We start from the raw sequence: 13,104 nt of genomic DNA, 5'->3' as shown, positions 1-13,104 counted from the left end.
TAATGAAGTTATTGCCTGGGTAAATAAGGAAAACTCCATTAAGAGTGGGAGTTGCTGCCTTGCGTCATCTGTCAGGAGAAATATGTGACACATGAGCAGTTTGGCTTGGGCACAAGGACAGTGGCAAGTGCTTGATGCTTGGGTTGCCAGCCTGAGCCAAGGGTTACAAGCTCTGCTCCTCTATTCATCTCTCCTTGTAGGCTCAGAATCTCAGATCTAGTTCAGCTTAGGAGAGCGGAGATCTCAACGTTAAGCAAAGAGTTGTTTATCCACCCTACTTCACATTTGCAGCAGATTAAGAGCGTGTTGCTGGTTACAACGCAGAGTAGAGGAGCAGTACGCTTGTCAGTTCTCTATAACACGGTCATTCCTGATAGCCTGCCTGTTCTGGAGTGCAGCACTATGTGAAACTCTCTGTGGGTAGTTCATCTGGAGATGTGCCAGAGTTTTCCTCTCCTCTTATTCCAGTATAAATCAAAAGTCATAATGTCTTTATTTTCTATATATAAAACTTCCCTTTAGGCTAAAAAAAATTAATGTAAACTCTTTCCTCTTTTCTTTCCTTTCTAAGCTCATATGACCCCTGCCATTTATTAGCAGTCCAATGATCATGATACCTACTTGCGGCTCCTTGCATATTGCTCATTCAATACAGAGACAAGCAAACTGATTTAAGTGAAGAATGACTCCTGTTGGCCATTAGCAAAAATTCAGGCTTTCTGTTCACTGCAGAGAAAGAACAGCTTTTTGTCTAAGAGGCTTTTTACAGAGCTAATGAAACTTGGGTGCTTCTTGAAACCAACAAGTGGTGGTCATGCCAGCTGCTCATGGCTTACCTCAAGGCTCTACAAAATGCTTTTAAATGTTAAGGACAGCTTCTCAGCTGACTTTGTTCTAACTTTCTCTATTCATTTCTGAGTGGAGAAGCTGCTCAGCACTTTCACGTCTTTTGTTTGTTTTTAATGCATAATCATCTCTAAATTAAAACACCAATTTTTCAGTATTTTCAGCAATTTGATCAGTCTATAGTGCATCTATAATATCTGTGATTCCAAAAAGCTAAATGATGCAAGAAGTTCAAGTTGATAATCAATGAAAATAAAGCAAGGTGTTTCAAATACCTGAACCTGTGTGCTCAATGAAAGCTGGCATGATCTTCCGCATGAAACAATACTTGAAAGGTAGCTATCTGATCCCCTTTGACTTCTATGTTTCTTTGGCTTTAAACTTTTCCATATTAGTTCAAAACTTGGAACTTTGAAGGAAAAAAAAACCACCTCCCTGGTGGAAGGGCAACTATAGGTGTATTTAGCAATAGATTTTAAACATATACGTATTCTCACACATGTGTGCATACGCACACATACACCCCTCTTCCTGTGTATGTATGATAGCTGGGAAATGTAGTGTAAATGTGCTTAAGAAGTCTGTAAAATCTTCACTTGATGAACTGATAACATCTGATTGCTGCAGGCAGATTCATGTGAAGCTAACAGTTTGTTTCACTCCAGGACCACTAAAGTTGTTCTGTTTTTATCATAGTTAGTATTGTCAAGTGCCATTTGAAGCATACTAATGAAGGGGTTTTCTTTGTTTTCAGTGTTTTCCCATCTTTTGACAGAATAGTGGAATTGTGATTAAAGAAAACCTTGTCATAATGGTCTCTGTTCCTTCCTTTAGGACCAAATAAATGTAGGAGTAGTTGCCTTTGTACAATCCTAAAATGACATTTGGCCCTTTGAAGGCAAGCAGGAAGCTGATGTGACCCCTGGTGAAAATCAGTTTGACATCCCTGCTTTAGTACTTCCGAAGGTGTGTCATAGCCACCACTAACTTGCCACAAATCTCACTTTCTTGAACACGTACAATAGCTGTACTGTCATAACAACAAGTAAGCAGATGTATTTTGTTCTCATTAATTCATATGTGATCTGAAGTTGCTGAATCACCAAGTGTTTTGTTATTGATGCTTTTAGACAGGTAACTATAATCTCGGCAAATGAGATCCCCCACCAACATATTTTAAGTGAGTTTGCAGGATGTTTTTATAAATGTGAACTAATGAGACTATAAGGAAGGTATTGTTTTTTCTATAAGTCCTCTCTTGCATAATTGTTGCCTCCTTTGATTCTCCAGCCTGTATAAAACACTTCACGTTGCTTAACTTGTACTAGAAATTTATTCTAAAACTTAACTAGACGACACTTTGAATGTTGCATAATGTTCATCCTCAACACTATTTTATTCTGATCCATTAACTTCCAACAGTCTCATGGTTCTTTGGAGCACCCAGAAATGCACATAAACATCCCATTGTGATGTTTCAGTCAACTTTCCTCCAATTGTCACTGTTTATCAGTACCTAACACCTCAGTGCTTTAGAACAATAAGTACTTGTAGTATTTCCTCAGAAAGCAGTGACTGTCCTCCTGTCATTCTCCCGGCCCCCAACTCTTGAATGTCAGGTGTGGAAGCTGCAAGAAATCAGTAACAACTTCAGTATAACGGACAACCTATATATATATATATATATATATATAATATTTATATATAAAATACGTAAATATATATAAAATAAATATTTTTATATATATAAAATATTTATATATAAATATATATATATATATATATATAAAAAATCTCTTGTTTCTTAACAGCGTGGCTCTAGTAACCATCACAATAGGTAGGTGTTAATGACCCTGCTCTCCTTTTGTTCAGCTTCATGTGAGGCAAAAATGTTATGTAGTGATATCAAAATACATCACTTTTTCAAAATATACATAAATTTGATGTCATCAGGCAAAACACCTTAGTTATGTGGCCCGATTTAATTTTTTTTAAAAAAAAGAAGCATTTTCAATGCTGTTTCCACCAAGTGTCCATCTTGCCTGAGTGATGGTAATCGAAGCTAAATATTGTTATTCTTGGGCAGAGGCCTGACTTGTCTGAAGTGATTTGGCAGACCCATAGCTGACCCAGAAGGAATAGCGATTTGTTCTTACGCCACAGTTTTCAACAGATAGTTGCCTTTACAACCTTCATAACATCTGTAGAAAGTGTACTACCAGGGATGAAAAGAAGGTTTTGAGAGATGATCTAAATGTCAGAAGGTTACTGATTAAACCATGATGACAGAGCCAAAATGTCATGGCAGAAAGTTGTGGTGGTTGAAAATACAGCAGAGAATCACATGGTGCAAGTTGTGTGTGACCTACAGGATCATATCCTTGAAGTTGATTCTTTGCTTTCCCAGTGGGATTAATGGAGATTGCAGATGTAATGAACATTTTGTGATTGTCCCAGTCCTTTTGAATGGAGCTGGTGAATAAAACACTTCATGTGTTTTCCTGAGGCAGCCTGAAAAACATTCCTCCTGACCTGATGCAACAAACCTTATCATCGCACTTGGTTAATGGTTCTTCATCACTTTTCAATTCATAGTTTAATGCTTCAATGGAAGCCAATTGGAATTCATTTAACTTTTCAAATAAAAATTTTGTGAGATGCTGTATCAGATGTTTTATTACAATCCATCTATTCTGTTACTGTTTTCTACTTTTATAAGGCTGTCAATTATTTATCTAGTTTCAATAGAATGATTTGTGTTGTGAATTCATTTGAGAGAAAACATTGTACAATAGAATGGTTGCCTAACTAGAACTCCTTAAAGTCAATCAATTCAATAGTCAAACTATGTATGTCTTGCTTGATAATATATAAAAGCTAAGACAAAAAAATCTTTTTATAGTCCTATTAGCATCTAAATAACTGCAGATTGTCTATATGTATTTTGTAAATTTACCAAGGATTACAGACTTTCTGGATAGCTATTGAAATCTTATTTTTTGGAGGTTTCTTACACAAAAGAGTTTAAAAGCTCTGTTTAATTAAGAGGCCCCTTGCCTACAAGACATAGTCACAGGCTCTGGAATGGCTTGTTAGATGCTAAACTCTTTGGACTTAATTTTTTTTTTTTTTTTATAGTTAATGTTTTCCACACTTTGTTTTCCTACTGCTTTAACGCAACCTAAAAGTGTTTGCCACCATGCAAGATAATTAAAACATCTCCACCCTTATATCAATGACAATATATTTCACTGAATAACATGTTTTGTGGTGTCTGTATCCTGTCACAGGGACTAGTTGTGACGAAGTCTGATGTGGTCACATCTGTGCTAGGAATTAAAGGGAGACCACTAACTTATTTTGGAAAGATTACTGCTGTCACGTAGTAATGATCTACTACTACTGCAAAAGAAGTCTATTTAAACCCAGATAACAAAGGCTTTGTACCTAAATCATTAGAACAGCACATTTATCACGTGAAATGTAAACAACGGTATATTCTGAATTTACTCAAGCCAGGTTCCAGCCAGCCAATGACAGTTTTCAAGCTCTGGGTACTTCAACAGCTCCCTTGTGTTTATTCTGTAAGTCAACTCTACTGGAGTCCCCTCTCCCCATCTTCATTTTTGTTGGCTGAAGGGTTTTGTTATCATTGTGAGGATTTGGTAGAAAAAGGTATAAAATACCTAGTGAGTCTGGTCCTTGCAGCCTCTGGTCAGAGCGGGTGTGTGGGTCAGAGCATCATCTAAGCCACTGGTGCTGGTCTGTGCTGGGCAGGATAATGTGGCAAACTGGCAGGTCTGGCCAGCAAGAAGTGGTAATGTCCATTAATAGCTTTCAAGCAAGGACATGTGAGCAGAGTGAATGGAGACATGCCTCTGTGTGTGTAGCCAAATGGCATTGTTCTAAAAAGGAAAATTCAGACACTCACTTCTACCTTGCTTATAAAATACTTTCATTTATCACTGCTTTATTGCATGACAGTTTGGGGGCAGAAAGTTAAGTTTATAATATTGATCCTGTCTTTTCTATATATATTTGAATTGCTTAAGTTGGAGTCCTAGCCCTACACCAGGTTCCAGGCAGCCCTGCAGAAAATCCTGGGTCTTCTTACCAGTGCTTAAAAACAGGAGAGATTAGCTTTTTGTGGGAACCAATTATGGCTGCACATGTTATGGTTGTCAGTAAAACTAATCTAGACAGAGAAACTTCATCATGTACTAAAAATACTACAATACCCAACAGACTGTATCTCACTTTAATGTATTTAAGTATTTCAGACACTGCCAAGCAGACAAGATAGTTAGTCCAAGAAAGTTTTATGGAAGATGTTATTACAAAATCACATTTTTTTTTTTATTTATCTTGAAATGATTGGATGGATGTTGTTTGCATATCAAGAGGAAAAAATTGCTAGTGATCAGAGGATAAGACAGAGATGAAACTTTGAGTTGTGTCTCCTCCTGCCACCAACATGGTGTTTTTCCCCCTGGGGGCCACTGGTTTCTTTCAGTACTTCAATTTTGCTGTCTGTGGTGTGGGAGCAGTACCTTTTCTACCTTTACGTGAACATTATCTGTAAAATGTTCTAAGATGTTTCATATCTGGTTCAAATGTCCGTAGCATAGTTATTGAAAAGAGTGCTTTTTAGAAAGTGTGAAATCCATACTTCTGTGTGCACAGCCAAATATATTTGCAGTGCTTCCTTCATTTTTCCTCTTATTCTTCATACCCTGGTTAGATTTCCTTGTGTTTATTTCTGTCAGTGTATTATGGGGTTTCTCTGAAAGAAGTCACTTTGTCAGTCAAGTGGAAGATCTCTTTTGAGATTTCTGGTGTGTCATATATGACCTATAGGTACAGTTTTTCTTTCGGTTCAAAATATGAACAAATGCTTCTTTTCAAAGCATTTATTCTTTGTTTTCTTAGATTAAGCTCAACTTAGAAATGCCACTAGTAGGATAAGGGTCCTACTTGGGAATTCAAGGGATTTTTTTTGTTGAGTCACACTAAGCTCAGAGATTGGAAGACTTTGGGAAAAATAGAACTAATACTATCAGAGCTATAGGATAGAATTAGCAAGGGTTTGATTAACCAACTGTTTTTGTGAAAAATCTCTGCTTACTGAACTACTGAGGCATTAAATTATTCCCTGCCTCATGTTCCTGTTCCCCCCCACCAAAAAAGAAATTAAAAAAATCAAATCCAACCACTTGTCAAAATCTTTCTGAACATACTGTCACTGCACCAGGCTAGGATTATTGTTATAGTTCTTTATATTCCTATTCTCTACTGTGGACTGGGTGCACAACTATACTGTGTTTTTCCAATATGCATTTCCAGGATGCACCTTGGAAGAGGAAATCCAGCTTGGCATTCTGGTTTATTGGAAGGGGTTTATAGCCAATAAATGGTGTTTCATTAGTTGACACAATGATACATTGTAATCCATAAATTTCTGTCTTGGGTATTATATAAATAGGTAGATACTTAATTTTCTGCCTGAGTGTAAATATCTTCCACGGAGGATAAAACATTTTCAGAAGTACTTTAGTTTAAAATACGAATATGCAGAATGACTGCTGCTGACTCATGCTGGCACATGGACCTTGCTACTTCCAAAATTGATGAAGAGTTAGTCTTATGGGAGTCTGAGTGTCAAATGTTTTGAGGCAACCTCTGCCTGCTTTGCTTCTCATGTGGACAGTATGTATCACAGAGGTGTCCTGACCTTTAGTTGTGATATTTCAGGTACAAATTACAGTAACATTCACCCCTGCAGGTAATTTAGAAACAGTAATGTATGGGGAAACAAGACTCAGTTGATGTTTTGTTAGAAGATGTAGTTCCAGAATTACTGCTTTTAAGTTATGAGTGAGATAGACCTTAAGAAGGAAGAATGGTCACTATATCAATAAAAACAAAACAAAAAACCAAAAACAACCTAGACCTTCACTTACTGACAGTATTTACTGATTTGTTCAGTTCCCTGTGCAATAAGGGATTGCAAACTGCGTGTACATGCATGATTCCACCTTTAACAATGCAGTTGTACGGGGGTAGAATAGTGAAACCTTTTTAAATGACACAACAAATACGGTCTGCTGACTGGTGATGAATAAAAATACCCTAGCCTGTTATATCAGCTGTTTAGGTAGGGAGAATGCAGGTAGTCTGGCAAAAGTGTCGAGGCAGATGGCCCTGCTTTTGTTTAAATAAAAAAAACACAGTGACCAGAAAGTGTAATTTCTATGTCTTATTCAGAAGACTAGACACCACTGTATTTTCCACTCATATCTAAAAATTTCTCTGTGAATCACTGACCACTTGCCCTCCCCTCTGGTTGTTTGGGAGGTGATAAATGTCCCAGTGAGAATAAAGAATCTCGGATAATACCCCAAGGCTCCGAATATCAAGCTCTGGCCTTCTCCTTGCAAAATATGTACCGTACAAGAGGAAGGGATGTTGGATTAAACATCCCCTGAAACTGGAATATAGAGGTGGGTGCATATTTCATGACAGACTGTTTTAACTTTCCAAACAGTCGCCTCCTTTATGGCCAGCAGCTACTATTAATTATTTATCAGAACACTTATTTATACACTAAAAGCTAAATGCAATCCTTTCAATGGAAGCCTGGCAGAGTGCGGCTTGAAATAAGTAGCTGTAGATAGTCCTTCAGGAGAATGTTTCATACACAGTTCTGCTCAGGGAAGAGCCTGTTCACATTATTCTATCTGCTGTGTGTCTCCAATGATATATACATACGGGAGATTAAAACCCAGCCATTAGTAAAACTCTATATATGCAGATGCATCAGCCCTGAACACTAGCTATTTCTTGGTGCTCTTGTGGGCTGTGAGAGGACGGCAGATGCTCTTCTCATCCCACAGCTGCTTAAGGATTAACTAAAGTTGCAAGATTGTCCTGGCCAAAATTCTGCGACAGCAGCCTTGGATGCAAGAGCACATGCTCTGTAAGTTTAGTTATACTGTGGTCTGGGACCAATGCATCAGCAGCTATATGTGTACAGATTTTAAATGGCTGTTTACATTATTCTGTTTGCTTTGAGACTGTGCTATGGGATACCTTGTATTCACATGTTTTAGGAAAGAAACTTGCATGGTAGAAAGAAACTTGCGTTGCCTCAATGTGACAGAAGCGGTGGGGAAAACAAAGACTTCCCTAGGTTGTGAAAAACATCTGAGAGATTCAACAGTTTTTCCCTTGGTCAAGCTAAGTAAGCCAAGTACAGTTTTCATTTCATCAGCTTCCAAGGAAGAAGAGGGAATCCGTTTTGCTGCTTTCGTCATAAGAGAAGCCCACCCTGCTCTGCCTTCTACTGTATTTGCTCTCTGCAAAACACATCCTTATAAAAGACAAGGAAGGATTAATTTGCTCCACTTGCTTGCGCTTGGGGAAAACAGTTGTGACCCCTCCTGTAGGCAGAGGGAAGGAAATAGGTTTAAAAACTTCTCCGCTCTTTCAGAATTGAGTTTCAATCATCTAATCACAATACATTACTTCTGCTGCCAACATGTTTTCTTCATCAAATACTGACATGGTTTCTACATTGTTGTGCTGTTGCCATGTGATTCAGTAGCATTACTGTTTAGATAAAATATTATTAGTTTTCTATGGCAACTGTTAATTTCAGAAGAATTTGTGATTTCTTTGTAATTATTACTGACAGTAGTTGTAATAAATGGTTTGAATTGACGCACATGGTTTCCGTTTTCTTCCAGCACCTGAATTTTTTTATAGTTCAAACAATTTTTCTGATTTACATGTCGACATAAATGGAATATAAATTCTGTATTTGTATCTAGCACCCTTCTGGATGGCTTCCACTTCAGGAGGGGCATAGCTTCAACATTTCAATAGGACAAGTAGACTTGTTGTTGCCATATGAACATTCTTCAACCTGTTTCAAAGTGTGAGACCAGACACTGAATGCTCCAAGCAAATTCCAGAACAGAGACCCTCCTTCTCCCATAGTCTGACCACTCAAACCAGGCTCCTTACCAGGTGCTGTTGTGCTGCTGATCTGCCTCAATGATCCTCATCTGCACCCCGGGCCTGAGAATAAGGGATCTCCTAAGCTGCCACCCTACACTACTTGCTTGGTCCTTGCAGAGGGTTTCAGAATCAGGCTACCCTCATCTTGGGAAGTGTGGAGAGCCCTTGGCTCATTTAAAGTGCCCTGTTCCTGAAATGACCCCACAAACTGGGGAAATTGCAGCTTTCTGCACAAGTCTGAGTTATCATTTCCTTCAGCCACCCAGACCCCAGCTTGAAATGCTTTACTGCTCTTAGCCAAGGGTTTGCTCTGTTCAAAAAAGCCCATTTTGCAGGGCTTTTTTGCAGGGCTTCAGCTTCTTGAAAGCTTTGCAAAAGCAAACACTTGATGGAAGCAAACATCAGTGTATACATGCAGCTGAATTTCATCCAGCCCTACAGTCACAGAAGCAGTCAAATCAAAATTGTTTGTGGGCTAAATTGCAAAGATTTGGAACACACTTTTTTTTTTTTTTAATTTTTTTTTTTGTAAGTGATCATGATAATCTTTCTTATTGCTTCTCATAAAATGAGAAACAAATATCTTTCTGGTATGTGGCTAAACATGTTTTTCTGTTTACTTAGCTGAGAAATCATAGTCGTGACTTGCAGTAACTCATGAACATTTTCTTTGATCAGTATAGCCCTGGCTTTGGAATATGTGGCCATGTTTTCTGTAAAGTATCTCATTATACTTCTGAGAGAATTCCTGTACTCTAAGGCTTCAAAAAATAATCTTTACCATTAGCATATTTTCCCCCATTCATACTGAATGATAGTCAAACTCTAGAGTAGGTCATGATTCCCTGCGTACTGCTAAATCAGCTAAGTCTGATCAGTGCCATTACAAAGAGCGGTATAGCAGATACCATAACACCCATAAAGTTTTAATAGGACTTCCAGAACTTTACTGTGTGAGTTAAGAGCGTTCAGACTGAAATGGAAGTATATAAATGTATGTATATATATGTGTATGTGCAAGTGGTCAGTCACCCAAACATCCTGTTCTGTGCTTAAATCTAATATTTTGCATTTCATTTACTCCAATAAAATGAAAGTTAGAGATGTGGTTCTCCAGCCTCAAAAAAAAACAGCGGTGTCAACAGGACATCAAGATAAACTTGCTTTCATTTCTGAGGCTTTCAGATGTTATATATTTATTATGAATCAAAAATGGCCATGTTCCGAGGAAATGGCACAAAAACTAATACACTACCCTAAACTTCTGCAGAAAGCAATGCCATTAGGAACATCTAATCAAATTGAGCAAGATCGTGTTATTTGGATTGATAAGATTCAGAAGAAAATTGGAAGCCAAGAATTTCCTTAGTTAAATGCAACTTGGCATTTTTCCCACCTCCCCCCTTCTTGAGAGCAGCAAGTCCGCTGCTCAGCAAGTCAGACAGTGCAGCTTGGCTGATGGCAAAACGTGCATGATGAAAGAACACAGACATGATAGGGTAAGATAGGGAAGCACCTGGCAACATTGGCAACTGTCTGAACTTTCTGAACAAGGAGATTCTGTTATTCTTCCACAAGTTGAAAATCTTATAGCAGGAGAAGGATCATAATTAGAAACTACTGAAGAAACTGTGGTTATTATATATATGTATTTTTTAATTTTTTTTATTTTTTAATCTTTTGGTTTGATGACATTCAGGGGTAGGAAAGGCAGAATAACCCACTACACAGGGTAGGCCAGATTCTGAAACATTTATTCACAGTGAATCCAATCAATGTGATTAAAAGCTGCAGAAGTTAGTAAAAAAATTCCATAGTAAATTCCCTGGGGGAAAGAGAACTTAATGAGTGTGGTTTTTGTGTATATGTGTGATTGTATTAGTGTAGTGCTTGTAGGAAGAGACTTATTCACCTCTTATTCCCAGCAGCAATGACTTGGAGCCTGCACATCAGTCCTAAGATAAAAACACTGGGCTGCCTCTGTGCTCTGACTCCGTAGTCATCTGAAGAACAAACACTGATTTCTTCAGTTTACCTCTTACTACCCGAAACAATCCTTGCTTCCACACTATGAATGATGCTGCCTGCTGTTTGAAACAAACAAACAAACATACAAAAAACGTTGCTGACCGATGTAGAACAGATCTGCAGGTCTTGGCTTCCTCACTGTACAGTTACTCTTACTTTAAATAGCGCATGCTTAGTATAGATTCACAGAAAGCTTCTATGTTGTCATTTTAATACACTAGTTTTGCTTAACTTTGACTGCTAGATGGTAGCAAATGAAAGCAAAGTATATGGAATAGACTAAAGAAGAATTGCAACCTTTTTCTGTTTTTCCCCCATAACCTCCCATGTTCTAACTTCTGTGGTCTTTTATACATTTCATCAGACAACTGTTTCTCCTCAGAGGATGTACATATGTTTACATCGAGGGCACTTGCATGCAAACATGGTAAAGAAGATCTCAAACTTTTGAATAATCCTTTGAATGCCAGGTTCTAGACAGCTTTCTGAAGTACTTGCTATACGTAACTAGCTTCTCAGCAAACCATTTTACAAATCATGTGGATATTATACTTGTTCAAGAACTCTTTTCTTGTCTGAGTACAGATACTGTCTATACAGTTGTATGAATACATAACCAGAAGCATAGCCTACTTTAGCAATATGTGCAGAAGCTGAACAATTGCTTACCTAGAGAAGAATTTATCTTCCTAGTGTGCAGAAAAGAGACATCTGCTATTCAAATCTCTTCACATGGCTTCAGGTAAACTAGGGAGAGTTCTCAATTGATAGCAGCTCTCTGAGCAGCATCCCGGGAAGGTTCCTCTTGCTCCAGCCCCAGCAACTGAACTCCACCGGCACAGTCACATCTCATTTATACACAGACTGTCCTTTTCAAAACAAGCAGCCAGCTGGAATGATTCAAACCTCTGTTCAGCACACCGTTAAAATGCAGCTTCCTTCTTGGACGTGAGGATTACACCAGGGAGCAGCCAAGCTACAGCAAAAAGGCTATGAGAACTATTTAATCACCCAAATACCAGCTGCTCCTGTTACTGCCGCCGGTGCCGCTGCCGCCGTGCCTCCTGTTTGCTGTAGTCAGCCTCCCTCTCCCTCATATCTACACAAGTATCAAGGCGGCTTTGCAGGGTGGTGATTGGCAGAAGCGGCCAATTCCTCCAGCTAATCAACCCCCAGACTTTCAAGGACTCGGAGCTGCTCTGATGTCATTCCAACCGGGGGGATGCTTCACACCGGGACGACGCGAGGGAGGCTAATTCGGAGATGAGCTGCGTTCCTCTCCCACCGCCGTGATTGATGAGATGCTCCGGGAGGATTTGCATAATCTGTCATTGTGCAGTTGGACCACCTCCCCTCCTGCCCGCCCGCCCAAAATGCGGGAGGGAAATGCCACTTGCAGCTTCTGATTGTACACCTGGAGCTTGTGACTGGAAACCTAGGAGAAAGGAAAAGTTGAAAAGAGTCATTTTCTGGCACAAGAATGCTTGAGGCAAGTGTGTGTGTGGGGGAGCCCCCAGCCCATCCCCAGATACTAAATGAGGCTCAGGAAAGGCTCAGCAAAATCACAATATAAGACTGCTCTTGTTAAGCCATTGATAAGATCAACTGGTACAACAAAACATTGTTTTAATGCAACAGCATAGCATGACCAAAATCAAGCAGAAGTCACCCAGCAAGTTGGTTACAAAGGCTCTCCCTGGGACAGCCTCTGGGTGGATACCAGCTAAAATGCGGTGCTCAGAGGTGCGAAGCATTTTTCTACTGCATGCAAAACAAATTCTACCTATTTGTTGCATAATATCTTATTAAAATCCTATATCTCCTCCAGCTAGAGATGAAAACTACATCCATAGCCAAGAAACATGATTGTTATGCGACTTTAAATTACATTACAGAGGTAAACCTAAACACTTTCTATATTTTAAAAAATTAGATTTTATACCAATCTAATTTTCAATTTTTCCCCGCTTGACACCTTTCACTCTAAAACTGTTCTTGATACAATGCACCTTGGAATTGAAATTCAGCCAATTCTGTGCAGCAAATGTGAGGAGAAAATAGTTTTGTTCAAGGAGACTGGAACAAACCCATTCTGAGATGATGAATGATGCTGTAAACTCAGATTTGAATCATAGGAGGGTCAGCTCAACCTTTCATGTTTCCAAAATAGTGTAAATAAATGGTGTTCCATGCAGTTTACCTTTTACATCC

The 13,104-nt window shown here is 38.8% G+C and overlaps 1 protein-coding gene across 2 annotated transcripts in view; it reads right to left on the bottom strand.

Annotated features, from left to right (window-relative positions):
* NDST4 (N-deacetylase and N-sulfotransferase 4) overlaps window positions 1-12,243 on the bottom strand; it is a 109,821-nt gene extending 97,578 nt beyond the window's left edge. The window contains exon 1 of one of the 2 annotated variants that reach the window (XM_065837321.2): window positions 11,563-12,243. The gene's annotated coding sequence lies outside the window, so the exon portion shown is untranslated. The remainder of the gene's footprint in view (window positions 1-11,562) is intronic. The other variant, XM_065837320.2, reaches the window with a different exon arrangement.
* Between the last annotated feature and the right edge of the window lie 861 nt (window positions 12,244-13,104).

The sequence above is a fragment of the Patagioenas fasciata genome, chromosome 4 (genome assembly GCF_037038585.1).
Source record: "Patagioenas fasciata isolate bPatFas1 chromosome 4, bPatFas1.hap1, whole genome shotgun sequence".
NCBI classification, from domain to species: domain Eukaryota; kingdom Metazoa; phylum Chordata; class Aves; order Columbiformes; family Columbidae; genus Patagioenas; species Patagioenas fasciata.
Note: the sequence above shows the minus strand (reverse complement) of the source record. Positions and strands in the feature narration are given on the sequence as shown.